Source organism: Odontesthes bonariensis, chromosome 1 (genome assembly GCF_027942865.1).
Source record: "Odontesthes bonariensis isolate fOdoBon6 chromosome 1, fOdoBon6.hap1, whole genome shotgun sequence".
Lineage (NCBI taxonomy): Eukaryota > Metazoa > Chordata > Actinopteri > Atheriniformes > Atherinopsidae > Odontesthes > Odontesthes bonariensis.
The window spans coordinates 13,860,854-13,886,616 of NC_134506.1; the positions used below are offsets into that span (position 1 = coordinate 13,860,854).

At 43.0% G+C, this 25,763-nt stretch overlaps 1 protein-coding gene across 1 annotated transcript in view; it reads right to left on the bottom strand.

Moving 5' to 3' along the window:
- The window catches only part of LOC142390366 (E3 SUMO-protein ligase PIAS1-like), a 70,489-nt gene that overhangs the window by 44,605 nt on the left and 121 nt on the right, over nucleotides 1–25,763 (bottom strand). The window lies entirely within an intron of this gene.

Consider the following 25,763-nt stretch of genomic DNA (forward strand, 5'->3'; position numbering starts at 1 on the left):
CACAGAGGCCCCAGGGCCAACCAACCATGCCACAGAGGCCCCAGGGCCAACCAACGAGGCCACAGAGGCCCCAGGGCCAACCAAGGAGGCCACAGAGGCCCCAGGGCCAACCAAGGAGGCCACAGAGGCCCCAGGGCCAACCAAGGAGGCCACAGAGGCCCCAGGGCCTGACCAGGCCACAGGGGCCCAGGGCCAACCAAAGAGGCCACAGAGGCCCCAGGGCCTGACCATGCCACAAAGGCCCCAGGGCCTGACCAAGCCACAGAGGCCCCAGGGCCAACCAACCATGCCACAGAGGCCCCAGGGCCAACCAAGGAGGCCACAGAGGCCCCAGGGCCAACCAAGGAGGCCACAGAGGCCCCAGGGCCTGACCAAGCCACAGAGGCCCCAGGGCCAACCAAGGAGGCCACAGAGGCCCCAGGGCCTGACCATGCCACAGCCACAGAAGCTGACTTTGCCACAGAGCCCATGGCGCCCCGGCCCATGGACTCACAGTTCCGAGCCCCTCCCTCCCACCCCCAGACTTTGGGGATGTCTGGGATCCATCCCTTAAAGGGGTGGCTCCCCCCTCGTCGGATGTCCGGCCGCCCGCCGGACGGTCTCCGGCTTCTCCTCCTGCCACGTCGTCGGATGTCCGGCCGCCCGCCAGACCGTCCCCTGCCGCCACGTCGCAGAAAGTCTGCCCGCCTGCCAGACCATCTCCTGCCGCTCGAAGCCGGAACTCTCGCCGCATGCCTGATCGGCCACTGCAGCCTCGCCGCCAGATGTCTGGCCTCCCGTCGGACCGCCTCCGGCTTCGAGCCCCTCCCTACCTCCCACCCTCAGACTTTTAGGTCGTCTGGGATCCGCCCCTTGAGGGGGGGGGGGGCTCTGTCACGTCCACGGGACTCATGTTTTAGGCTACGGCTACACGGAAACGAAACGAATTTTTTTTTGAAAACGGGTACGAAAATTCTTGCGACCACACGGAAACGCGCTGCTGTCCAGACGAAAACGGATGAAAACGATGAAACGATGCAGTACACACGCCACTGTGTCACGCCACGCTGTGAGACAATAGAGAAGTGTTAAAATTGGCTCACAGCGTCAACGTGTGACTGACGCAAAAACGTTTTAGCTGTAACAATGGAAATGAAACGAGGCCGTTTTCAAACTTTCCCACTCTGGAACCCGTTTTCAAAAACTATCGTTTTGGGGTAGTGGGAACGCCGGCTCCGTGTGGCCGCGACAGCGAAACGATAAGAAAAAGTATCGTTTACAGTGAAAAACGTTTTCGTGTAGCCGCAGCCTTAGGTTACCTTTTGGTTTTTAGGGTTAATCATGTCTTAGTTTTCTAGTCCGTGTTTAGTTTTTAGTTTTGCCATGTTTTAGTTTCCCTTCATTCAGTTTATTAGTTTCACTCACTCCACCTGTGTTTTTCCCCTCAGCTGCACTCACTCTCCAATCACTCCCAGCCCTCTATTTAGTTTCCAGTCTCCCATGTCACTTTGCCGGACTTTGCCTTTGTCTAATCTACCTGACCTTGTTTTCCATACTTACCTGACCTACCTTACCTCCCATGATACCTGTTTTTTTTCCCATGATCTTCGTCACCTGCCAAGCTAAGTATTTATTTATCCTATGCCATGCCAAGTTCTTTGTTTATTTTGTCACAGTTAGTTTTTTTAATCCGGCTTGTTTGATTTTTTGTTTTTTTTTGTTTTGTGAAATAAACCAAGTCTTCTTTTGAAAGATCCGTGTCCTACCTTCACCACCCCACCCCTGGCAAATCTTCCAAAGTTTTTTAAACGGAGACCTCATAAAGAGTGCACTTTGCAAAAAGGAAAAAGCCTACAACAGCAGCACAACTACTATGCAAGAAAATCTAAAAAGAAAGCATCCTGAGGCTCTCCCACCTAAAAACAGGGAGATGGCACAGCAAGTATTAATAACCTTGTGTTATTTCTAGCTAGGCTAGCATAGCAAAGCTACTACTTTTGATCAGGTTTGCAAGTTGGAGGCAGTTTGTTTCTGCACAGGGCTCAGCGACTAATTGAATTTTAAACAGATTTACAATTATGGCCTTCGAAGATAATGAAAACAAGATAATTGGCATAAAATGATTATTGTGCTGCATCCCATCTCACAACAACGCTCCTGCTTTGTCCTCTGTGATTAATGGAGCGCATCCCTGTCACACACATTTGCCATTAAAGCTCTAACTGACCCTGCACGACTGTGTGGATGTTCAGTTTTTTTATGAGCCGCTTAGAGAAAATGAGAGTCGGAACGACTTATGGAAATTTGCTCATAAGTGTACCTTTGGAGTGTTACTCCATGTGGAGCCCTGGGTCTCCCGTCTGCACCCGAGGAGCTCCACAGGTTTCAAGACGGGTTTTACAATCAAAAACACTCCGTAGTCCCGTCTGTACAACTCCTGACCAACGACTGTGTGTTTCCTACTACCTCCACTGCGGCATTACTCTTTTTACATCCGTTTTCATTTGAAGTTGTATCTCACCCTATAAAGTTCAAGAAAATCTGATGTTGAAGAGACAAATTTCAATTAAAAAGACCCAATAACTTAAAGCTGATTTGAAACGGAGTCGTTTTGTTAAGATAATATTGACCCAAAAAAAAAAAGGTTTGAACTATAATCTTTCAATGAAATATTCATAGAAGCTTGGGTTATTATCCATAGATAAATCACCCATAAAAACATGATTTAACTTAAGAGATAATGATAGTTAAGATTAACTGACAGAGAAAAAAATAAAAGACATATTCATCGATTACAAAGAAAAAGTAGTTATTATTTTGGTTACTGTCACAAGCATTGAATTTGGGGCTTTTGCCTTGAAATGTACCAAAACAATTAATTTTTAGCCTTTTCACAAATCAATTATCTGTTGAAGATGAATGTTATTATATTCTCCAAGATGACACAGTTCATGAGGTTTTGTACCGCCTACGGGAAAGGACTGTTTCCCACTCACTGGGCTTTAACCGAGCCTCAGAGACAGATCAGAGGCTACTGTTTACAGAACAAACAACACATCTTATGTGCACTCTCTCACATACACACTTGTTTCCATCTATTTACACTGATTTGGAGTGGTTTCTGGACATTTGTCCAAACGACAGTCACAAATTTGAACAATAACCAAATCTTCAGGCGCAAAAATTAAAAGAAATTTGAGATTTCCCGTTGTGATACGTACACGCAGAGATGTGCAAATTTTACCTGTAAAAACTTAGACCTGGTCTTTGTCAACACACAGTAAAGGCAAAAAACAGGAGACAGGCAGGCAGGCAGGCAGGCAGGCAGGCAGGAGGCATATGTGAATGTAATTCTAATGTCTTTGGTCTGAGCCACACTGCAGTCATAAAAACACATCAGTCAAACAGACGTCTCCTACAGCAGGAAGCTGGATCACAGGTGCAGCACACGCGCAGCAGCTGTCAGTCTATGAATTTTAAAAATCTATATGAACTGAATTGGTTCAACCCTGGAACTTTCCTCCCCCGACAAAAATGACCAGTTCCACGGAATGTGCACGGAAACGTGAGGGACGTGAAGAAATGGTGACACTGGCTGCCGACCATTTCCTACACACACACGCTCGCCAAGCCCCCTCGCCCGCTATAAACGCAAACACGCACAAAAGGGAGGTAAATACACAAAAGCACAAACACTGCCTCACATAAACCCGACACACAGAAGTCACAAATGCACACGCTTCCACCACACTGCGGATGTGTAACATTCCTCTGGCTTCGAGTAGAAAAAAAAGGAGAACAAATAGAGAAGAGAAAACAGTCGGGGGGGGGGGCGTGATAGAAGAACAGTTCTCTGCTCTCCCTATCTTCTTTTTCCTTTCTCTCATCTGTCAATCATTTATCCTCCATCAAACGCCTCCGTCTCTTTGTCCAACAGCATCTGAATGGAAAGTGGCTTCTGGCTCTGGTTAGGCAGTGAATTATTTGAAATGTTCCACAAATTGCATCACATCTTTTTCATTAGTTAATGTTTCTAAACAGAGGAAGGCATCTGTTCCTGTTCTACCTATAAGATTAGGCTTAAAACTTCCCTCTTCGTTAAAGCTTATAGTTGGGGATGGCTCAGGTGACCCTGAAACATCCTTTAGCTATGCTGCTATAGGCCTGGACTTGTCGTCATTAACTTGTGTTTCTGTTTCTCAGCAGGTATCCTTGGCCTGGTGTTACGGAGCTTGTTGTCCCCTCTTTCCTGTCCTTTTAACCCCCAACTGGTCGTGGCAGATGGCCGCCCTTCCTGAGTCTGGTTCTGCTGGAGGCGTCTACCTGGTAAGAGTTTTCCTCTCCATTGTCGTCACGTGCGCGAGATGTTTCGATGCAATCTGTTGGTTCCCAAACTTTTATTGAATTTGCATTATATGAATTGGAGTATTTTAAAGAAATTAAGAACACCTATAAACAAGGCATTGTTTGCAAGTTAACTTGGGTAAAATCCCAATACCCTTTAATTATTAAAGCAGCAGCTAGATGAAACGGGCAACCTGTGCTTGATTTAACAGCTCGTTTATTCATGACACCGATCAAAGCCACCAATTTAAAGTAATGTATTCACAGCCGGCGTGGCACATGTTTTCTCCTGCTCTTCTGGAGACTATAGAGTGAAAAACATTTTAACTTCATTAATCAAAATGTCCTTATTTCTATGAGAAGCAGGTTTGAACAAAGCATGTTTGTGTGATAATGAGCTCCATTGTACAGTTTTACTAAAACAGCTTGACATGTAGGTGCAAATGGAAGCTGCAACAAAGCAGGAAGGGGGGAAACAGGAGTTTACAACACAACAGGCTAACCAGTGTTAACAAGGGAGATCTCACTCACAGACATAAAAAGCATCGAGACCAGTGATTTTGCTTTAAATCTACCATTTTGTATTTTGGTAAAAATATATCCTGTATACTTAAATGTGAGTTTTTGTGCGACAAATTAGCATCAAACTGATTAGAATTTATCACAAAATGTTGCCATTGCGATGGAAAGGCTCAGAGCAACATGTGTCATTAAAACTGAAGCCCACAAAAACCCCTTCAGGCAGAGAAAAAAAAAAAAAAAAAAGATCTCCGATATTCACCAGACACAACTCAGTTTACAGCTCAGATTACAGACCATTCAAAAACATCAACAAGGAGCGAAGGACACAGCTTTAAACCATTCATAAGCTGGGATAATAAGGCAGCTAGAATTACAATTGCAAGAGAGCTTGCATAGAGACAGACGTATGCTCTCAGAGATGAGTCCAAAATCACCATGGACTGAGAGATAGTGATGGTTTCTGTTAAACAAATCCAAGAAAAGAACGACGACCAGGCCTCAGTGATGATATTTGGTAAAACGTGGCAGATGGATCGTCAAAATCTAATGCTTTTTTTTTTTTAACGGTAATATAGCCCAACTCACATTTATTGATTCACATTTGTTTCTAACTGCGAAGCAAAGACACAAATTTTTGGATGCAAGTCAACTTAAAAAGCAAAAAACGATTCAGGTGACAAAGATTCATCTTTTCAGGTCATGTTCAGGTCTCCGAGCGGCTCTCAGGGCCCTGACCTGCATATGACACCTATGGGATGCCATAGAGAAATGTCAGCTTACTGTTGGGGGACGAAAAGCTGCACTGGCTTCTCCATGTTTATGCAAGTCCAAACATCTCTCTGTATTTGAGCAAATTTATTCTACCCACTTCCAAATATTGTATTTTCAGCAAAAGTCAACACAGCTAAACTTTTCGGAAAAGTTTTACAAATAAACAGAAAATGAAACCTCCGTCCAACTCGACTGACCTGACAGGAAGAGACTTTGAAACGCACTGTCTCAACTTGTAGATTAGGCTGAGATTATAGCTGCTTTTTAACCTTGTGCTCATGTAGGCAGCCACCTCTGTTATCTACGTAATTGTTGACATACTTTCCTGTATACTATGCCTTCAACTTCAAGATTCCACAAGTGAACTGTGATTATACTGAGTTTCATGATTTATAGTATGTTAACAAAGAACTTGGAGTACTTAGTTTATGTTAGCATCAGAGTAGAAAAAGCAGGAACTTTGGCACTGTAAATGATATTTAACACCACTAAATCAATTAAGTTAAATATATGCTCACATTTAGGCCTTCACTGCCTCTACTGGTCATCACCATATTGAATCTGGTGTTAATTTCTGAGGAATGTGCACAACCAGTGCCACAAAAAGCAAAGTAGCCATCATAAACTTGCATACACATAATTAAAAGCAACCGTATTCTCAGTCTTGCTCTTTTTAAGAGCAGCATTGTTTCCCGTTTGGTAACACAAGCTGCTAAGACTGCTGGACAAGCTCAACGAATGCCCAAATGGTCACTTGCAAAGCAAAAAGACGCACTTGTAGTGATTTCTGTTCAAGTCTGTATATAAAACTGTGTTTATGGAACAAATTACTTGACAAACATATAAGTTCTTTGATGAAAAACAGGGCAGGTTGCAGGCTGTAACTCTGCACTTACCTCAGAGAAATCAGTTTTTTTCATTGGTCAAGTAAGCGCATCACGTGCACATCAGCCCAAACAGACACACTCACATGCCAGCCTGTCCTCTGTGTGGAAGACTCACAGCTAGTAAACTTTAATAGCTGTAGGAGGAACAACCAAAAAAACATTTGGGACAGCAAACTCAATCTGACACTTTAAAAAGCTTCACTTCGCTGAACACGTCCACTTTGGCAAAGCTAACAAAGGCAGTAGAGCACGTGGTCCAACACAAGCCGGGAGTCTCTCATACAAGAAAATCATGAAATTCTTGGTATTGGATGACCAGTCATATTCCATAGTCAGAGACAGTAGTTTCAGTTATTTGATATTTCACTTGAGCCCAAGATACACGATACTGAGCAGGAGATGCTTCTTTCATTACTCAAATTGTTCCATATTTTTTCATGCCACCATCAACTGAAAGCTAAACTCAAAGCAACAATCAGCTACTGTGATCCCTTTTAATTGGATTTCATTGTACAAAAACTTCTTACCAGTAACGTGTGGCATTTTATTGTTAGATTTCAAGTAAAAGAGGGCCAAAGCGCTGCAAACCAACAGGTGGAATTTTAGAGAAAATCTAAAATATCTTACCTTCAAACAAAAATAAGCTCATCTGAATCGGCCAGGAAAACTGCAAGTTCATCTCAAATAAGAAAATAAAGGAAAGAGGAAAAAAAACAACTGCTAAACTATGTGTTGTAAAGCAGTAAAGGTGTCCACAAAGAGTCTGTGTGGAGGCTTAATGAGCTCAGACTCAGCAGAGTGAGGTACAGTTTTGTTGTTAGCTGACTAAGACGGGGGAACAAATACACTGCAATATGCCGCAATTTTAGCCATTCCAGTTGGGATGAGTAGCTTTAGACATTAGACAAAGTAACTGTAGTGTTAACTTAATGGCTTTTACACAATCAGCCATTCAGTTCACATTGAACTTGGCTTTATAATGACAGCAAGTACAATGAAACTTCTTTTTCTACAGGGTTTGTTGAGGTAAGTGTGAGATATTTCATGAAAATTGTATTACCTGCCAAAACCCAAAAGCATGACTGAACGGTATCACGATTTTGGTATCTACCAGCCAGGAATAAAATCAACTTTTAACCATATATTTGAATTAATCATAGGAATGTGTTCCCCAATAAGCAGAATAGAAGACTGTATCCAGCAGCAGTGGATACTATATGCCCAATGGTCATACTCCACATAAAGGACTGCAGAGCATTCTATCCATTCAGCACCATTCCACCTTTAATTTGTATAATGTCTCCTGACAGCCCGCTATCAGATAGGAAAGCAACGCACATCACTACATATGAGTGAGCAAATATCCACAGCTTTTTCAAATTAAATTCAAGACTATTATATACCTTATTGAGGAAACAAATTCATTGCTTTTTAAGACTTTTCGAGCCCTGCAGACACCAGCAGATTCTTGTCAGACAGGAAAACTGTGTGTAGGGTAATCATTTTCTGTCCAAAGCAAGTGAGAATGACGGATGGAGGGACGATGGGGGATGGGGAAGAGAAAGCCTGCAGCTGAGCCTCCAAACAGAATGAAATTCTCCACAGCTCCAGTGAAAACAGGGGAGGGAGGGGGGAGGGAGGGAGGGGGGAGGCTGGAGGTGGCGGTTTAGATGGACACATCAGAAAAGATCCACATTTCTGCACCGGTCAAGATGTTAACGCTGCAATGCTGAAGCGCAGAACAATATTTTTAATAGATCATAGACAATACCACATCTTAATTGCAATTTACACAATATATGTGAAACAATTGTAAAAGTACATCCATAATGACAACATGCTGAGGCACAGCAGGCTGACAAAGCACTGTTTGGTGGCATGTAGGCACGTTACATCTGTTTTCATTCACATCCATATGAAATCTAATCTAACGACGAAGGATTCTTCTATCTTAACTCGTAACTGTAGGAAATTATGCTCTTAAGCTCGATGCTGTAAGAGGGTTTTTCTCTTAGAAACGCCACACCTCTCCTGCATTCCACTATCATAATTTTGCGGGTAAACTTTTTGGTTATTTCAGATTTTGTCATTTCCTGGAAAACTTTTTTTTTTTTTTTTTTTTTTAAATCGAGTCATCCTGCACTTAGGAGAATATACAGGCTGTTAATCCAATGTTTTCTTGAATTTTCAAAATGCTGGCAGAGCTTAAGCGGATTTGGGGGTAGTGGCTCTTCATTTCTGTTGAGTAAAACAGGCTTTTTCTGAAGGAGGGTAGGCTCCCACCTTGCCTGTTTTGACGGGAAACATGTAAACACAGCTAAGCAAACAGCGAGGCATTTCATCGGCACATGGGAAGAAATAAAATGCCTGCCACTGTTTCTCAGAGCTGATCGTGTTGTTGTTTGTTTATGCATTTGGCAGACGCTTTTATCCAAAGCAACTTACAGGTAGGCAGGCGGGGTAAGGGGGTCTTGCAGGGGATTTGAACTCAGGTCACCAACATGAAAGGTGGCTATCTTGCCATTACACTTTCCAGTACCCTGATCACATGTCTAATCTGACCAACACTCCAGCAGACATATGGTATACAATGATATGATCATTTCATGTGTTGCAGCTTGTGTTTCTGAAAAGTTTAATCTTCCACGAGCAGTTTTATGCTTACACTTCTTACCAGAAAACACTTTGGGAGTCATGTTTAACTTTGCTGAAGCATTCCGCCTACAGGCTTGCTCCTTCTGACACAAATGTATGACAAGGTTACTCAGATTTATTTGGGAGTTTTTGGATTATCCAAGCCTTGGAAGTGCTCCAAATACCATCATCTGATACAGCACATGCAAAAAAACCTAAAAGGGACTTTTGCTTTTGGGACACCTGAAATAATACATCCTGTTTCAAAACTCTACTGCTGTGATAAAAACAGAGGATTCAGATGAAAATAGCACATGCCCATGTGTAAGAAACGATTCAGGGACACAGGGAAACACTGCTGTTGGTGGTTTAGATATACATCCACACAAAAAACTTCACCAAACATGCAAATGAACTGCCACGTGTCACGTCTCTCCCTTCTCCGACACACCTAATGACCCTCCCCTGCACCGTGAACACGCACCTGTTAGAGCTGCACCTCAGGAGCTGACTGCACTGTAGCCATAATGAGAGGAAACAGGCAGCACGGAGGCCTGTTTTATGAGGAGAGACACGTTGGAACTGGCCACTAGCCGAGCCACACTGAATGGGCTGTTATATCTGTCAGGAGGCACATTGGCTTCCAAAATGGCAGACTGGTTGGCATCGTGTACAAGTTTCTGAGAAAGTCCTGATCGGTACAGGTTACCAGCTCCACATTCTTCTGTTCTGATTCACTTCCCGGAGCAGTATTCTTCTTTTACTTGCATATTTGACCAAATGCGCAGAATTCTTGAGCCACACATTATTTCTTCAGATTTCGCTTCCAAAGAACCAGATCTTATTTGAATCTTTTAAGAGGTTGAGACCAATAATTCTCCAGGCTTTTCTGAAGGTCTTTCAAAGTTTTTGGACATTGGCTGCTTTTTCACACATTTTCAGTCCAGTCCTTGTACCTCATCATTGTAAGAGGGATATGTTTTTGTTTGTTAAGCCACTTAACTTTATCAAGCATAGAAAAAAAGGCTCAACAATGAAACTGTTGTGTCTACACATAAAAGACAATTTAGCAAATAACCTAATTTAAATGGTATATTTAGGCAGTTTGTTACAAACAGGTTTTTGCAGAAAAACATCATTTTCTTACATTCTTTTAGGTCCATCTCCCAAAAAATGCAGAAGATAACTCAGTCTGACAGACATAAAATAGTATTTCTGCACCAAAGCGACTAATCCAAAAGAGCTATTAGCTGAAAACTTGGCATATCTCAGCATTGTGCGCAGTGTGTCCTTAAAAAAAAAAACTGGAAACTGAACAATTTGAGGACAAAGGAAGAAATGTCAGGTCTAAATAACTATCCACAGCGGATAGACAGTATCTGAAAGTGATGTCCTTAAGAAAGAGGAAAAAACCCAGCAAAGACCTGACACAGGAGCTGAGAGATGCATCTGGACCTTCAGCTGATCCATGTACTGTTCAATGAAGCCTCATCAGAAATGGGCTCCATGGAAGGGTGGCTGTCAAGAAGCCGTTCTGAAGGAAGTGAAACAGGGAGAAAAGGCTGAGCTGTGCCAAATGACACAAGAAGTGGACTGAAAATCAGTGGCAACAGGTCTGATGGAGGGATGAATCCCCCCCAGAACCCGGACCTCCACATTAAGCAGAGTGGGATCATGTTAGCAGAGAACATCCAAAGAAGAGCTTTGGGATGTCATTCAAGAACCCTGGAGAACTGTTCCTGAAGTCTCCTTAAAGAAATGACAGAAAGCTCGTCTAAGAGGGTTCAGGCTGTGTTGGAGAATAAAGGGACTCATAACGAATACTGACTTTCCATCTGGTTAGGACTGTACAAACTTTTAATATTGTATTTGCTTTAATATTTGCACATTTTAATCAATCGCTGCAGATATTTTACGTTTTCTTGTTAATATATGAAGATATAAGGGGTCGCTCATGACTCAGCCATTTTCTGCATGCTGCTATTTTTTTCTTATATTACAACTAGAATTGTTTTGAATGGATATCCATCCACGTATCTATCTATCTATGTATCTATCTATCTTTTTATTTGGTTTTAAAACCACCACTGAAAACATTAAAGAGATGCCAAAACGATACAGGACTTCAACAAATGTAATTAGCTTATAACATTATAACACAGGCTCCAGTTTTATTCTTAGAATCAAGCATCTGCTGTAAATCTCTTTTCTCTTTTCCCATCCCGACTTTCCCAAAGCCCAAAATGTCACAGCAGCTACAGTCCAAAATTAAATTGAGCTAAGTTAACCTCATAGAGAACTTGGAAAGTGTGAAAGTATTTACTTTTATTAGGTGTAGAAGTAAAGAATTCTGCTCTTACACCTCCAGATTTCTTTATATAATGTCTTTAAATGATTCAGTTTTATTCTCTTGTTCCACTATATATATATTTAATGAGTTTTTGCAGCTCTAATACATCACGGCCTATGTGGTGGACAAAAAATACACCATAAAATTATTTTTTCCCCACCAAGTTCACATCAGCATTGGCTCAGTACGGTTTATTGGAGTTTTGACTTTTCCTTTTAAAGGCGGTGATCCCTATTTTTCTCATGTCATTGTCATTATATTTTTGTTCTATATGCTGTTGTTTTAAAGCTTTTACTAGGTGTAAATGATCTTTCAGTAAAATTCAGCGTTTAAGCAGTCATACAAGTGTCTTGGCGTGATTATTTCTCAGTGCACATAATAATCATTAACTAAGACTTTGCTTTCTTTAAAAGCCCTGGTAAGTTATTAAAGTGTGTTAGTCACTCACAACACAACAATTCTCATTTCACTCTTGAGCTGAAAATAAGAAGCTTAAATTTAGACATGTTCATCTTTATAATTCACACCTGCACCTGTGTTTATTCCACTTTAATAAGAATTCGGATATCTGTTATGTTGCAAAAATACCTGAAGGTGAGCGCACGCTTCACATCTGGCAGGCAAACAGTCAGAACATGTCCTCACTCACACACAACTCATCAGGAGCCACGCACACAGCGGGAGATCATTAACCTCGCTGTGGTTGCATGTGCTGGCCAAATGGCTGATGTGTGTGCAAAACCTCACATGCACCAATCAGCCACATGATCATCATGCGACACGCGCACACACACGATGACATGTGTGTGAGAAAAATCTGCTGAGAAGCCTTCCAGCTCAGGACCTCCTTCCCAAATTAGCCGAGAGCGATCTGAGAGTTTTTTATAATGATGATTAGCTCCACTAATGTTTAAAAAGAGGCTGGGCTGATAGTTTGAAATGGTCTGTTTTATATTAAGATGGTTTCATTATGTTTTTTTCCATTGCCTGAGGGGACTACAGGACACCATAAATATTTTCCTCCCTTCATGATGACACAGAGAAGTAAAGCAGTGAAATGCCTCCTGACCACACCTTGATACTGACTCTAACTTGCAGCCTTCGGCGATATCCTGCATTCACAACTTCAAACCTTCAGAAAAAAATGTGCAGTCATCTTACGGTGCACTGAACGTTGGATGAAAACATGTGGATGGCTTTTAGAGCTCAAACTGTAATCAATTGCCTGAAACAAACACTCCACCTCTAACTCCATGACACAGTCTCTAAGGTTCATGAACTAACACTTAATATAATTAGCAGACAAAGTGCTGGCACAAGGCAAGCAGAGCTTAACCCACTCAGGTGGAGGTGTTGCACATGAAATGAAAACAGCTTCCTATTAACCGAGGGCTTTCTAAAGAACTTAAAACCAGACGGAAAAACCTCTTTTTTCCCCCACCTCTGATGAAGCATTCTGAAAACATTTGGGAGGTCAAACCTTTGGCCTCAAAATGAAATGTAAAAGCAGGCAATAGTTGCTCCTGGTCTCAAAGTTTTAAGAAGACACTGCCTGAATGCATCAAATGACAAAGTTTGTCCACAGATTTGGAATCAAAATGACCGAGCCAAGGTTTTCTAGTGACATGAACAGCGTCTCAACTCAAGCCTCGATCGGTAGGCACGTGCCAAAACGCACTTACAGATTCACCAGCCAACAAAACTCTATAAACCAAGAATATCTTTTTAAAAACTGAAGTTATGAATTTGCCCTTTGGAGTCACTTAAATGCTCAAGCCATTCAGAGTGACTTAAAGTGCTTATGAAACGAATTTTAATTGTTGGAATTTCACAGTTTTTGCTGCTGATTCTAAAGGTTCCAAGCCTTGCGATTAAAATGAGATATTGTCTGGATAATAATTTATCCGGGAAGTCATGTTAAAACGGGCTCAAAAGGAGCCACATTTTGTGTTTTTGTGCGAATTCTTTTTTTAATGCGTGACGTCATAGGGTTGACACAGAAGTTCTAGTCGTCTAACTGTAATGGCGGCGTCTATGGCTAAGACATCAAAGCACGGCAGAAAATATTGTGTTGCTGGAGGAACAAATGGTGTTAGTTGCAAAAATAACAGCTTCACTGAAGGGATCTCTCTGCACATGTTTCCCAAACCAAAAACTACTGGAACTGAGGCTGACAAGGAGAAGGCAAAGACAAGAGCACGGTGGACAGTTTGTACGGAGGCATCGTCGTGATTTTGAAGTGTCCTCAACATCCGTGTTGTGCTCCGTACATTTCCATCACAACTGTTTCACTAAAAATGTGGAGATAGCGGGAATGGTTGGGAATAGGAGACGTCTTTTAGCTGAAGCTGTTCCAACTATTGACATCGCTGGACCTGGTGTGCCGACGGAGACTGTCCCTGCTCGAACTACTGCTCGGGCGCGAAGACAGGTGAGTCTGAAATTTCCAGATCGGACATTACTGGACTTGTTTTTTTTTATATATAATAATGTTCGCTTACTGTTCGCTTCTGAGAGGCAAGTGTCGACCACTGCTATTGGCTGAGAGCACGGTGGATCGTATCACTGCGTGCTGCCGCCTGCCGATAGCTGCACCTGAATTGCTGCTCGGAAGCAGGGGACTGCTCGCTTTGCTCTTCGGTCTACACACATATCCAGCTAGAATTGCTGTCTGGTCTCTCCGGTGATTGCGCCGGCTACGACATCCGAGGCTCCGTGGATCAGTCCTACCGATGGCTGCTGTCAGTCGTGCCGAGGCCGGGTGCCCATCTCCCTGCCGCCGACCCGTGAGGATCCGCAGACGGGGCCGCGCACTGGAGGATCTCCGACCCGTTAATCCACGCCATTGTTTATTAAGTTTACATTAAAACCATGTTATTATCACATACGTTTTTTTTAAGTGGCTGGATTTCAAAGAGCCACTTCGTTAGGTTTCAACGTGTCAAAGACAGCGCAGCAGAATGCCATATCTGCGAAACCGGCATGTTCAAATCTTTTCCAGTTTACCACAGCAAACATACACTATTGTGTCATTTGATTGATAACATCTTAATAATAATCAGCGTGTAGTAGGAGCGATGGCTGTTTTGTGCCTGTCGATCCTGTGCCAAAAATGGTAACTTTCTTTCATTTCCATTACCCATACGGGAGGTGCAGAGAGCCTCTACAATATAGATATTAAATCGATTTGTGTGGCTTAAATTCAACGAAAGTTTTTCCACATAATGTTAGAGGTGTGTTCTTTCGACCTGCTGATGTTTGTATCAGAATTTTGGTTCCTTTATGAGATATAGGTCCATCAAATGTATGTTATTATCGCAGCCAGCCATACTAGCAAATAAGGGAGTCAACCCTATGACGTCACGGTCATGTGGCCAATTTCGCACCAAAGGCCACATAATTCACACTTTTAAATGGCCGTTTTAACAAGTTATGCCCGGAAAATTTAGTTCAAGTTGGATTGATGGTTTTAGAAAAAGACAAAAATTTCATTTGAATGATAGATGAACATTCGTTTCAGTTCATCTTTAAGGTGATGAACTAAAATGACTGCTGGAGTCAGAAAATGGTCATTGGATAAGTTGTTGCTTCGTATATTTAAACAAAAATGATTGAGACTACAAATGTTTTACTGGGTGTTTGTCTTTTGGTCTACATAACAAACAGGTTAGTGGATCATAGATGCACAGAAAAATCAATGAAGAGAAAACATGAAGCATGTGTCCACGCTGTTTCCTCTTGTTCTCTCCTCTGTGCGCCTTTGTCTTCAATTACATTTAAATGTCAGCATGATTCAATTTAATTTCCATTTCCAACAAAGGGTACCCCGTTCACCAAAGGCTGCCAGTGTCTGACCTAAGTTCAGCCACTCCTAAGCAAAGGTCAGTCAACAAACAATGAGCCATTCAGATCACCTGCTCGGCGTGGGTTTCACCAGCGGCACAGCGGCAGGCTGTGTGGTGTACAGTGAGAATCTGAAAACCTCCTGATGGTTCTCATACAGAACCAAACCAAAACAATCTGCTGCACTTTTTGGTTTTGAGGAGGTGGACAGTGAGGCGGCTCTTCTGAATCCCAAGGGAGCGGGAGATGGTGATGATGGCTTATAATGTTGTGCCGAGCAGCTTCTGCAGGATGTGTGTGTTTGTGTGTGTGGGTGTGTAGTGGTTGTGTAGGCGGATGGGGGTGGAGATAAGGGGGGGTGGGTTGCATGCTACCTGGCCATTATATAAAGCTCCCACTCTCAGCTAGAGGGCTCTGTACTGTGCCAGCTCCCTCCCCAACCTCCTCCCCTCTTTGTCCTCCCATCCCCCCACCTCTTAGCCTTCCAGCTTCTCTGACTCAGGCTTAACTGTGAAATACCTTTGCCTGTTTTTTTTCCCCCCTCCTGCCTCTGTAGTATCAAAATCACCGTGCGCATTGTGGATCAAACAAAAGAGAGAATCTGGGACAAAGATTTGGGTGAGGGTAATCATTCCCTCAGCAGGCTCAGGTCGTGCAGCCCACATGGCCAAAAAGACTTATCTTTTAATCATTAAATGCCGTCCCAGCACACCTGAGGCTACTGAGGTCTAGTACCAACTTGCCACAGGCAGCTAGAGATCTAAGGCCAGTCGTGTCCAGTGCTGAGCGGCACATGTTGTTGACAAATGCTTCACTGATGTGGGGCCAAAACAGTGCAGGTACATGCTGCTGGTAGCAACCAAACAACAGTTTAATGCCACGAAAGTGGACAAAGACAACAGGCAGGAACAGCTCGGACAGAGAAGTACCACTAATGAGCAGAAAAACAAAAAAAAAAATGGCTGCGATTATCACCGACCTCACCCCTGTGTGGAAGACAGAATGAAACAGCTCAGAAAGGAAGAGGAGTACAAAGACACAAAAGATGAAGGGGGGAGCTGACACAGTAGCAGGAGACTGCAGGCGATGCAGCAAACATGTTGCCTGTAGATGCAGGACCACAGGTGGCTTTTGGTGGTTACAATCGGTATTGAATGACTGCTTGTTGTGCGTATAAGCTCCGATCTGTAGTGAAATAAATGTAACTACTGGGTGGGAGAGTGAGTGCAGCCCCAAAATAAGTTTTAAAAGTACATATTTATTGACCAAAATGTTTCACATTCAGGCTTTAAGACTGATAAGAGCACCAATTCCCCTTGTGGGACGAATACAGGTCTTCCTTATCTTAACCCTCAGATGCAAGCAGACAGATGTGAATTTGTTTTGCCGGTCTATATGAAATCTGGCAGCTTGCTTTAGGCTACGTGCCCCACGTGCCCACGACAACGGTAACGACAGATAAACGCAGAACATTTCGACAGATGTGCCTATCTTGCACACGGCGACGGCGTTTTTAGGAGTTCAAAACGGAGAAAACACAAACGCCCTCCAGAGTGGAGATCTTGAAAACGATCCAACCTCTCGTCGCCGTAGGAACAGTTCAAAACGCAGAAGTGCGTTTTTTGCACACGTTAAGTGGGTAGTTCTCCATGAACGACTCCCATATCTCACTATATTTATTTTGGACACTCTCCCAATCCATATTATCCACTGCCTTCCTGGCTTTGTAGTTCAGTGTTGTGTTCAGGAGCAACTGGACCTCATCATCTGTCCAAACAAAGTTTGAAGGCGTACTGTTGTTGCCGCCGCGCTTCGCCATTTTCTTCCAACTGACGCGGAGGAAGTAGCCACAAAACAGGCATTTCTCAAATTTATTAATATATATAACTCATATAACAATACCAAAGGTATTGTTGCTACTGCCACCTACGTCCGGGGCGTGCATACTACATCGGCAAACTGCGAGTTTTATGAGTTTTATATGTTTTCCCTGTTCCCATGGATAGACAGATATCCACCCCAAGACGCTCGTGAGAACGCAGATAAATTGTGGAGGAAAAAAACGGACATCTGCGTTTATGCTTCAGAGCGTTGTCGTGGGCACGTAGCCTTAATGTGCTTTCATATGGGAAGCGACACCCACTGGAATGAAATCATTTTGAGTGTAAGGTAGGGGGTGGGGCGGACCTGACGGCAGTAGGACGCTTACCACTTGCATGCAAGGTGCTTTCACCTTCATTTTGGTTCCGTTTGCTTACACTAAAAGCACATTTAACCTGACTTTTTTAGACTGCTACTGTAAAATAAGTCAAAAATTTATTCGGATTGAAAACTCGATGTCATGTTATCCTGGTTGTGGTTTGATTATGGTTTCTATAGTTACCCTATTGCACAAAGTCTTGCTTCTGCAACTCTGGACGTTCCGTTTTTGTCTTTTGTGTGAGATGTGGGATGGGAGGGTGTTAGACGCAGAGCAGGGAGCACTTCCCCATCTGAAAGCTGCTTTAAAGGCTGACTCCCACCTCGTTAGAAACTGTGGTCCACCACAGCCTGTAGGAGAGTCAAATGCCAGCACCTTCTGTTGTAGTAGTGTACAGAGCTATGTGGGGAAGATAACTGGAATGCAGGTACCAGCACTCTGCGAGTAACATGGGAACGGACTCGTGTTGTTTTAGCAAGAGGACCTGCGCTCCAAAAACCTGCATATAGCTACATGCTTATTACAGGGTAAAAAGGGGATGTTTTAAGAGCCTGAAATGGCTTTGAAAGCTCTACTGAAAACTATACATCTAAATTCTTGAAATAATTAGTGTCAGAGGCAGCACTGATTGACAGTAACACAGCTTCACAGTGACGGTACACTTTGGATAGTATTTGGAAACCCAAAGAAATCTTCATCTCACAACCGAGTGGCAGTGCAAGCAGCTTTATGAATCAATGCAATGTCGGTGTTATTTCTTTATATTTTCTGTTTGCTTCGTTGCCTCAGCAGAACTAATCAATTCCTTGATCAGAAAATAAAACAACAATCTCAGCAAATCTTAGGATGAATATTCAAGGCAAATACAGGTGTTAAAAAGCAAGCACAGCTTTTATGAGATTAACCTGGATAACAAATTAGAAACACAAGCGCTATCCACTTCAGGCCTTAGTGCGGTATCTGCCAATATGAGGAAGGGAGATAAATTAGCATACTAATCTGTTTTCTGACAAATACAGAGGGATTTTCCACTCACAGCGGGCTACTTCCTTAAGAATGAACTGTGTGGTGATTCAGTGCCTTCAGCTGCACTCCCTCAGGTTACAGGTCACTGGAGAGGCCACGACTGCTCAGAACTCAACAGAAACATCTTTCCCAGTTTGCTTCATTCTCTGTGATGCCTTCACCACGAGTAACAATGGGCTGCAGGTGTCACAATCCCACATTACTCAGGCAGAAGACGAACGGGTTTCCAAGAAAGATGAACACCGGGGAATTTGCTTATAGTTCCACACGAGAGACTTTCTTTTCGTCTCCCCTTTTACCAATACGGAAAGAGTTAACTCATCAGTATCTGCTCTATCAAGAGCCACTTGAGCATATTGATTTGCGACTGAACATTAATCTAGCGGCTTCCTTATCTGGATATTTGTCCCATTTTTGTAAATGATTGTTTGTTGTAGGCGCTATCAAGGACTGCTGGCAACACGACCGCACCGAGGGATTCCTGCATACAGCCAAGACATTAGATTGATACGAGACTGAGAACAAAAACCGATGCGTATTATTTGCTAAATGTGTTGCCACGTTGCAGCAGATCATGAGTGAATTACGAGTTGAAAGTGATGAAAATGGTTCTGCACATCGCTGCAGGTGGAGAGACCCATTATCTTTATTTGGAGGGTCTAACAAACAAAGCCACCTCCTGAAGTAGAGTACAGGAATACTCCAACAAAAGACGTTTTTATTATTCATTTATTCCTCTTGATTCACAGCAAAATCTGTCTAATATTCCAATATTCAAATTCCTTCAGAATGTGCCAGGAGGGTGGCCAGTGAAACACCTTTCTCTCTCTTCCAGTTGGAAACACACGACTGAGCTCCAAACTGCTGCCTACTCATGTCCATCTCAAATGTGACATGTTTCCACGGCAACAGGACTGTGTAACAAAATCACCACAGGAGTTAAGAAAAGCTCCGTCTCTCCGAAGCCACACAAAAGTCGATGACGGCCGACAGCGTGCGCTCTCGCGGGGCAAAATTTCTGACAATAATGGAGCTTAAATGCTGGTTTGACTGAGCAGAACGTGTACAACAGAGATCATGTTGCCAGAAGTGACAAAGCACGTTTGTTATCTTCACCCAGCAGCCCCAATGGTAAACTTTACAGAATACTCAGAACATGGAGGAAGGCGATAAACGCTCTTCGACAGTTTGTTTCAGCTGCTTCAACATTAAACATCTCTGAAACAGAAGAAACATGCAACATCTGCACCAAGTTTTGCATCGTGGGATGTTTACCATCTGCTCTGCTCTACCATACGGCCCAACTCTATCACATTCTCATATTTACAGTCTGCTGCTGGTTGGATGCTAGGAGCCATAAACACCATAAACACACTAACGTATGAGAGCAGTTATTATTCACTTGGGAAGCGGCCACCTGAACGTATACTTGTGCTCAAACTGAAAAAGAACGGCGGCGATAATGACAATGAGAAAAAATGGGCAGGTGCAGAAAGGATGCACGGGAGCAGAGCAGAGGGCCTGTATCATTAGGGATTAACCTAGCCAGAGGCTCTACAAATAGACTGTCTCCACCTATAAGCCGCCAGCACACAGGCAGTCATTTGTATTGCCAGGTTGCTGCTGCAGCAGCCTCAGAGAAGAAAGAAGACAGTTCAAAGAAGCTGAGGCGGATCGGGACTCCTCTCAGACAAAATGCGATGCAACAGGACACGTTTGGAAGCCTGGCAACATCAGAGGCTTTCACAAGCACGGATTTTTATCTGAGCTGACTGAGCCAAAGCTTTATGCACCGATCCTGTAGAAAGTATAATAATATACAGCCTGAGGCATTTCTGAACAAAGCATGCAGCAAAGCAAATCCATATATACACTAATGGGCCAAAACACCATAACCAACTCTGCCTAATGTTCTGTTGGTCCTTTGCTTTGAGTTGAGGCCTGGTTGGTTTTTTCCTTTTTAAAATGGTAGTGCTTTTATGTCCTTTAGCTTAAGATGCATTGGACAGTCTCTAATGAAAGCGAAGAAGACAACAGCGTCCCACAATTCCAGGCGGCTGCAATGTTCAAAGCAAAGTTAAATAATTCATAATAATTCAATTGTATTTCTATACGAGGACAGGAGCTTCGAGCATCTTTCAACGAGGCTGAAAGACCGGGTTAGATTTAAAAGGATCTGTTGCTATAGTTAAGACAGCGGTGGCTCGATGATAAGGCTCTGGATTACTGATAAGAGGGTCAGAGGTTTAAGCTCACTGCCACAATTCAGCTCTTGAGCAAGGCCAATTAATCCTCAGTTAGTGCCATCCTCGCTGAATTGATTTAGTAATTCAGAAATTGTTGGATAATAAACGCAATTTTTTAGTTTCAGCGTCTCATTGTGAGGATCTGTTGTTTCCCTTTTGTTCGCTGAACAAGTGAACTGGATATCTGGAAGTTTTGGAGGCACAACTTTAAGACTCCCCAGAATAAACAAAGCAGAGCACTAGTGCAAACATTTTCAACACCTTCTCTCTTCATTTATACTCTCAGTTTGCTCTTTCGACACACTTAGAAGCTCCAGCACATGACAACACATCCAGGTTTCTGTTCTTGAGACTGCATGATGCATACAGAAGGAAAAGACATGTTCTCTTATTCAAGAAAGGCTTACTCTTACCTCAAGTTTGAAAAAAGCAGTGCATTCATGATGAACCAGAACTACTGCAGTCCAGTTATTTATTTAATGCTTTTGTGTTCCTGTGAATATACCCACAAACCAAAGGAGAAAGGGTGGGGGGGGCATTAACTTTCTATTGGAAAGATGACTGCTTTGATGGGCAGTCATCCCTCAATGATAAATCCTTTTTTAAGAGAGTAAAAAAGAAAGAAAGAAATTACAGCTGTGAAAATGGATGTCAACCAAAGGTAATTCGTTTAAAACTCCAGAAGAGTCCAGATTTTTCATTAAATGCAACAAAGCATCGTCGAGTGTGTCAACTGCTGCCTGAAAAAAGCTGCCCAGCTTATAGTCTTAAAAAAAACACCCTCGTCTAAATCCAGAAATCTAAAAATAGTTTGCGTGTCTGTGAAGGTTTAAACTAGAGTTTGTGGCAAACTGAAATAAACCAGCTAAAGTTGATGTTTCGCAGAGAAAGTTCTCGTCTCGACACAGTTTACCCTTCACTTTGGTTATCGATAAGAGAACTGTTAAACAAGCCAACTTTACTAAACACACAGAAAACTTCAGCATTAGACAGTCTGCTCGTGTGTTCAGTTGTGTGTAAATTTCTTGTCTTTACGACACACAGCCCATGTAGAAAACTGTACTTTCCATACAGGAACAGAACATATTGAAACATTTACAGCCTGCACAAAAATACAACATACAATCATTAATTGGGGATTTTCCAGCCTCGACTGGGCAATAAAGTTGCTCATTTACCCTTCATGTTACATTCAAGGGCTGTAAAACTCCAACAAGAAGTTGTCCCCTTAGGTGGCCGTCTTGCACGGGACTGTGAATGGATGCTGGGTGATATGGCGTTCTGAAAGCTGATAGCTGGGTACTCCTTTGGGCACAACTGCGATGAACTCAAAGGACGGCACAAACTACGAATAAAGCAAGGATGCAAAACTTGCCCTATAATGATATGTGGAACAACGTTTAGGAACACAGGCAGCCATGAAGCAGACCAATCAGCCAAGAGTTAACAAATTGCTGTCGACTTTATGCCCCCACTCTTAGAAAGAGAGGAGAGTTTTCTCTGGTGGAAAACCCCAAGTTTCACCAGATGTTGACCACTTTGGAGCCAGAGTTCAATCTTCAAATAAATTTTTTTTAAAAGTCACTTTACAGAAACAGCTTTAAAGTCAAACTAACTTTGTAACAAACAGTATGATCAGCAGTGAGGCGAGTCACGGAGATATCGGCACTGAAGAGACGCAGCTTTTTATATAAACTGAAACACTGAGTTCAGACTGATCCGACCGCCTGAGTTCACAAATGAAACAGTAGCTATGTGCGGTGATATCTTATAATGTGAAGATGCAAGACAGCGGGGAGCTATGCATCAACTCTTCTGCAAATGAATTGAAATAAAGTGGAGCTGTGAGGCCAGGAAAGAATCACACCCACTGTGTGAAAATTACGGGAGGTGTACCGAGAATTGACAGTGAGCTGACTCCATTTTAACTTTTATACCTAAAACATCAATACTTCTGTTGTGAATTCAACAGAGGTTTGAAGTGTAAAACTTTTTGTTGGAAAAACTGGATTAATGGCAAATACGACCACTACCAACACTCTGCTATTGAACAAGAGGTCAAACATGGGGCAGATACTCATTTAAAAATAAGAATATGATAAAAACGTTTCCCATTGTAGTGATATAAACAAACTAATCACATCCACCGAAGTAGCCATCGCCTCATGTCCGTTTACGACTGATTTATTAAAGCTCGAATCCCGTTCCAAGCAGGATTTCTGCTGAGCCCAGGCCGGAGACATTTTCCTCCCAGACATGTTGCCAGTCCCGCGAGATGAAAAGCAGCTTCTCAGTCAGGTTCGCTGCCCTGCTTTGTAGATCTAACAGTTGAGCTGAACTAAACAGGCTCATCGGGGACAAAAAAGCAAGAGTGTAAAGAAATCATCACAGACCTTGTAATCCAGCATCATACAGTTTATCCCAGGTGGTGGCGTTTCATCTAAACAAGACATTTTACTTGTTGGGGCAACTTTATCAGACCCTCTGAAGCCGTTCCGTCAAACAATATTCACCGGCTGGTCATATGCACAAGCTAATTAAGCAAAAGGGTAACAGCCATCCGTTGGAAAACCACTCCTGTGATGTTTCAGCCCGCATAGAGCGATGCAGGGAGTATCTTCTCATTCCTTCAACAACAATATATGAAGATGCATTTTTTGTTCGTGGAAAAGACGGTACTCTGTTTCCGAAGGGTCACCAAACAATTAAGGAGATGGCTGAAACTTGGAAGACTGCGTCAAGGAAAGCCCAACGCATTATTCCAACCCGGAGGAGAGTGGTGAGCCGGTCGGAAGGAAACCTTTAAAAACGGCCATCGGAGGAGATCCCTCAAACTTTTGGTGAAATCAAACTGGATAAATCAACAGTTAGAGCATTTCCACCTGTACATTGCGAAGAAAACTCAAAGTGTTGGGATTAAACAGGTGGGAAGCCTGAAGAAAACCTAAGGAACTGGAAATAAAAATGGCTTCACTTTGCTCGGGAGCATAAACATTGGACCCTGGAGCGATGGAAAAGGGTCATGTGGTCTGATGAGTCCTTTCACAGATGGACTGGTCACCACAGAGTCCGAACCTCAACCCACTGAGAATCTCTGCCTTGCGCTGGAGAAGATTTATCATCATGAAGACAAGACCAAGATGGAAAATAACTGCAGCTCACAGAAACGACGCGAAAGAGGGTCCAACAAAATATTAACGTGCGTGACTGTCAACAGCAGCAGTCTAAAAGCGGCATTTTGTTAATCCCACCGTATTCACTGTGTTCTATTCTCACATTTACCTTTTCTCATGTTAAAAACAACATCACAAATCCCCTTTGCTGGAACTCAACCAGTCAAAAGTCTGCACACACCTTCAGTCGACTTACTGACTGACAGTAGATCAGCGGGTGACAATAACACAACTGTTTCAGCCAAGCAAGAGTGAAAAAATAAACAGTAGGAGCTCCGGCTTTCCAGTTTTTATGATTTGTTTTTCATATTGTTTTGTAAACTGAGTGGCTCTTCAGAGTTTAAACAACTAGGCTGTAGATTTATCACTTTTGCTGGCTATTGTTAGATCTAGAAACTAACTTGCTGGTTAATGAAATAAGGCTGCAGCCAGAAGTGTAGCGGTGCTCGGAGAGGTGCATATATTCTGACTTCTGGACGTTTTTTTGTTTGTTTTTTTTAAGCCGCCCATCCAGCAGTTAAACACCAAGCGTTATAAACAATGACATGAAAGAGTGCTTTTCTATATTTAACCGACCTCAAAATCAGTAATGACACAGTCTAAGATATCTTCAGCTTGTTGACATCGGGAAACAAACACTGGGAGGAAATCAGAATCCCAAATCTGATGTGTGAACCTTATCCACCCATCAAATGAAGGCAACTAGTTCTACTGAGTGAAAGGCAGAGAAAGGTCCATCTTTAAGAAGACAATAAGAATCTCAGCACAGTAATGAATGCGATGCAGACATTACACCACTGGTTTCAGGCTTGTCCTCCAGTGTTCAACTTAAATGATAAAAATGTGAAGTTTGAGCAGGTGCAACCTTCTTTCCAGAGAGAGCAGTAGAGAAGTAACTCATTTCAAACAGGAACTAAAACCCTCTCAGTAAGACTGCACCTGCCTCCCCCCAAACTCCCCTCCAAAAAGCAATAAAGGTGTTTATTAGTGTGCAGCTGAACAGCAGCAGCGTGTATGGATCCACAGAAACAAACCGGGAAAAGTCTAAAAATAGCCCAGGAATCGGATCAATAACTTCTAGATTTAATCTGAAAAGCTCATTTAAAGCAGGAGGCTTCCACAGAGGAGCATCAAGGTGCTCATGTGAAGGCAGGTGATGTTCACAGAGGCTGACAAACAGATTGTGATGCTGATGTAACGGGCACCCGCTGCCAGTGCACCGTTATAAGTTGCGGTGTCTCATTATGCCTGTATCAACAGGTAAAAGAGTCACAGGTATTACCAAACAGGCAGGTTACCGTTACTTCACCCGCAGACGCACGCGGCTTCAGCTCGGGCACAGTGTGCGGTTTGAACAATCAAACTTAGAATCGTTATTAACGCGCTCATGTGGCGTTTATTAAAAACATTCATTTACAAGCATGACGCCGCTGTCATGTTCAAACCGCCTCTCAGTGTACAGGCAGTCCGCGCGGCAAACACTCGCGCTCACGTTAATTTTTCTGAGACTATCCCCAAAGAAGCCGCACACATACTGTTGTGAGACCACGAAAAAACAGACTTATTCGTAATTAAACAGCGCGCTCAGGACGGGTATGAAGGGACTGCCTCCCCGCCAGGAGACGGTGTGCTGAAGAAAACGGTCCGTTCAGCCAAACCACCGCGTCTCAACATCAACATAAACATGCTCGTGCGAGCGTTGGCGCTCGCGGATTCAATAAAGTTCCTGTTGTGTTTGTGCAGTAAACCTAAAATCTGACAAGGTCTCAGCTCACCGAGGCTTAAGCC